The sequence below is a fragment of the Bos grunniens genome, chromosome 16, assembly GCF_055505025.1.
Source record: "Bos grunniens cultivar Pamir isolate PY7600 chromosome 16, Bosgru_T2T1.0, whole genome shotgun sequence".
In the NCBI taxonomy this organism is placed as follows: Eukaryota; Metazoa; Chordata; class Mammalia; order Artiodactyla; family Bovidae; genus Bos; species Bos grunniens.
This window is the reverse complement of record NC_141180.1, coordinates 78732589-78736821: the sequence shown is the minus strand read 5'-3', so window position 1 is coordinate 78736821 and position 4233 is coordinate 78732589. Positions and strand designations below refer to the sequence as shown.

General features: G+C 41.5%; 1 pseudogene; it reads right to left on the bottom strand.

Moving 5' to 3' along the window:
• Positions 1 to 428: 428 nt before the first annotated feature.
• Positions 429 to 2734, bottom strand: LOC147357083 (14-3-3 protein zeta/delta pseudogene; annotated as a pseudogene).
• Between the last annotated feature and the right edge of the window lie 1499 nt (positions 2735 to 4233).

Genomic DNA, 4233 nt, shown 5'->3' with positions numbered 1-4233 from the left:
CAGCCTTGTGAGCACTCCAAACCTAAAAGGACCCACAACTATACCTGCGACTGCAACCAGTTAGCCCTTTTATTCTCCGCAGGACAAGCCAATAAATAGGCAGTTTTCTTTGCTTAGACATGGAAGCAGTTTTAACACTGGCCCTTGTGAAGCCACAATGTGCCAAGAGCACTGTGCCAAATATTTATAACTTGCGTAAAAATTCCACAGCCCCATATTGACCGCTTCAAGATGAAAACAGTAACTCCCTAAATGTTAACTGGCTCTATTCCCTTAATATTAAACACAAAAATCACATGGGAAATTCATATAGAAGTAGCATGAACCTGTCATAAATCATTAACAAAAAGCTATTTGTGGGACAGCACAGATGACAAATGGTCCACTGTGTAAATTTCAGAATGAGGCAGGCCACGTTGGAAGTCCGGTTATTCTTCCCCTCCTTCTCCTGCTTCAGCTTTGTCTCCTTGGGTGTCCAACGTCCTCCCTGTCAAGTTGTCTCCCAGTAACTGCACTATCAGCGTGCCACCTTTGTATGACTCTTCGCTTAATGCATCAAGTTCAGCCATGGCTTCACCAAATGCTCTCTTTGCAAGAAAGCAGACTTTCTCAGGAAGTTGAGAATCTCATCATACAAAACAGAAAAGTTAAGGGCCAGACCCAATCTGATAGGATGTGTTGGTTGCATTTGCTTTTTGCTGATTTCAAAAGCTTCTCGGTATGCTCGCTGTGACTGATCCACAATCCCTTTCTTTTCATCGCCAGCAGCAACCTCAACCAAGGAACAGTAGTAGTCTTGTTTCGTTTTCAAACAGAAGACTTTGCTCTCCGCTTGTGAAGAATTGGGGATCAAGAACTCTTCCGATAAAAACAAAAATAAACAAATGGGACCTAATTAAATGGCAACTCACTCCAGTACTCTTGCCTGGAAAATCCCAAGGATGCAGGAGCCTGGTAGGCTACAGTCCTTGGGGTTGCAAAGAGTCAGACACGACTGAGCAACTTCACTAAATTTAAGAGCTTTTGCACAGCAAAGGAAACTATAAGCAAGGTGAAAAAACAGTCCTTAGAATGGGAGAAAATAATAGCAAACAAAACAACTGACAAAGAATTAATCTCCAAAATATACAAGCAGCTCACACAGCTCAATACCAGAAAAACAACAACCCAGTCAAAAAGTGGGCAAAATACCTAAACAGACATTTATCCAAAGAGAACATACAGATGCTAATAAACACATGAAAAGATGCTCAACATCACTCATTACAGAAATGTAAATCAGAACCACAATGTGGTTATCATCCCACATTGGTCAGAATGGCCATCATCAAAAAAAATCTATAAATAAGAAATGCTAGAGAAGGTGTGGAGAAAAGGGAATCCTCTTACACTGTTGGTAGGAATGCAAACTGGTCCAGCTGCTATGGAGAACGGTGTAGAGATTTCTTTAAAAACTGGGAACAGAACTGCCATACAACCCAACAATCACACTGCTGGGTGTACACCCCAAGGAAACCAGAACTGAAAGAGACACATGAACCCCAGTGTTCACTGCAGCACTATATACAACAGCTAGGACATGGAAGCAACCTAGATGTCCATCCACAGACGAATGGATAAGAAAGCTGTAGCACATATACACAATGGAAGATTACTCAGCTATAAAAAGAAACACATGTGAGTCAGTTCTAATGAGGTGAATGAACCTGGAGCCTATTACAGAGTAAAGTAAGTCAGAAAGAGAAAGGCAAATACTGTATATTAATGCATATATATCGGAGAAGGTAATGGCAACCCACTACAGTACTCTTGCCTGGAAAATCCCATGGATGGAGGAGCCTGGTGGGCTGCAGTCCATGGGGTCGCTAAGAGTTGGGCATGACTGAGTGACTTCACTTTCACTTTTCACTTTCATGCATTGGACAAGGAAATGGCAACCCACTCCAGTGTTCTTGCCTGGAGAATCCCAGGGACGGGGGAGCCTAATGGGCTGGCATCTATGGGGTCGCACAGAGTCGGACACGACTGAAGCAACTTAGCAGCAGCAGCAGCTACTCATATATATGTATATGGAATTTATAAAGATGGTACCGATGATCCTACATACAGGGCAGCAAAGGAGACACAGATGTAAAGAACAGACTCTTGGACTCCGTGGGAGAAGGCAAGGGTGGGATAATTTGAGAGAAAAGCATTGAATCACGAGTAAAATAGATCACCCATGCAAGTTCGATGCATGAGGCAGGGCACACAAAGTCAGTGCTCTGGGACAAACCAGAGGGACAGGGTGGGAAGGGAGACGGGAGGGGAGTTCAGGATGGTGGGGACAGATGTGTGCCTGTGGCCCATTCACGCTGATATATGGCAAAACCATCACAATATTGTAAAGTAATTATCCTCCAATTAAAATAAGTTAATTTTAAAAAAGAACTTTCCCAAAAGTGACAGTACGTCATTGCAGATATGTCCTAGCTTGGTCTCTATTTTCTCTCTGTATTCTCGAGTCATCTGTTTTTTTCTCAGCACCTTTCGTCTTTTGCTCAATACTTGAGAGGACCCTCCAAGATGACCTATGGGCTCCTACAACATTTTTACAAGCAACTGAGAGAAGACTCCTCTCCTCCTCGGCTAATTCGGCTCCTGACTCAGTTGCAGACTTCATGCAGGCTGCCATGTCATCATATCACTCAGCCTGCTCTGCCAGTTTGGCCTTCTGTACCAGCTCATTTTTATCCATGACAGGATGTTCTGTGTCTGAAGTGGATGGTGGCAGATGGGCAGGACTTTGACGGGACATATTTTATACCTGCTTTATAGGTTTTCATGCTTAGAGAACAAAGTTCTATGCTGGGAGATCTAAGTCCCTTGTCTGTTCAGTGGATTATCATGTAGAGGATCAGATTATATGCTTGGAAAGGTAAAATTAGACCTAAATCAGATTATATGCTTGGAGAGGTAATACTAGACCTAAAAAAACCTAAATCAATGCTTGACAGTCCATATTTCATATAGGAGTATCAGGTTCTATGCTTGGAGATTGAGATTCCATACGTGGATTTTCTGTTTCCACCTTGAAGAATAGGTTCCATGTCTTACATTTTTAAGAGAATCAACTTCTCATTTCCTAAATTCTGAAAGTACTCTTTCTTAAAATTAATCTGCCTTGTAGCATGTCTGAAGTCAAGGTATTATAGTGGCTCACTTTTCTACTTCCTCTTTCAGAATTGCTATCCTCCATTTTACTAAAAATGAATGAATGAAAAAATGAATGGTGAACACTCTTACTGAACTTAACTGTAGTGCCTTGTCCTCGGGTGAAATAACTTCCAGGGCAGTGATGGGCAATTCAACATTTTGTAGTTAGGGAAGCTTTCTTTAGGCAAGATAATGTAAACCTACATTGGGCTTGTGTTTCTTTTTTTATCTTATCCATATTTCTGATAAGGGTGACTTATAGACAGTGTGGATCACAACAGTCTGTGGAAAATTCTTAAAGAGAGGGAATACCAGACCACCTTACCTGCCTCCTGAGAAATCTGTATGCAAGTTAAGAAGCAACAGTTAGAACTGGACATGGAACAACGGACTGGTTCCAAATTGGGAAAAGAGTACATCAAGGTTGTATATTGTCAACCTGCTTATTTAACTTATATGGAGAGTACATCATGAGAAATGCCAGGCATGAAGCACAGGCTTGAATCAAGATTGCCGGGAGAAATATCAATAACCTCAGATACACAGATGACACCACCCATATGGCAGAAAGTGAAGAAGAACTAAAGAGCCTCTTGATGAAAGTGAAAGAGGAAAGTGAAAAACCTGTCTTAAAACTGAACATTCAAAAAACTAAGATCATGGCAACCGTTCCCATCACTTCATGATGAATAGATGGGGAAACAATGGAAACAGTGACAGACTTTATTTTCTTGGGCTCCAAAATCACTGCAGATGATAACTGCAGCCATGAAATTAAAAGACACTTGCTCCTTGGAAGAAAAGCTATGACCAACCTAGACAGCATATTAAAAAGTAGAGACATTACTTTGCCAACAAAGGTCTGTCTAGTCAAAGCTATGGTTTTTTCAGTAGTCATGTATGGATGTAAGTGTTGGACTATAAAGAAAGCTGAGCACCAAAGAATTGATGCTTTGGAACTGTGGTGTTTGAGAAGACTCTTGAGAGTCCCTTGGACTGCAAGGAGATCCAACCAGTCCATCCTAAAAGAAATCAGTC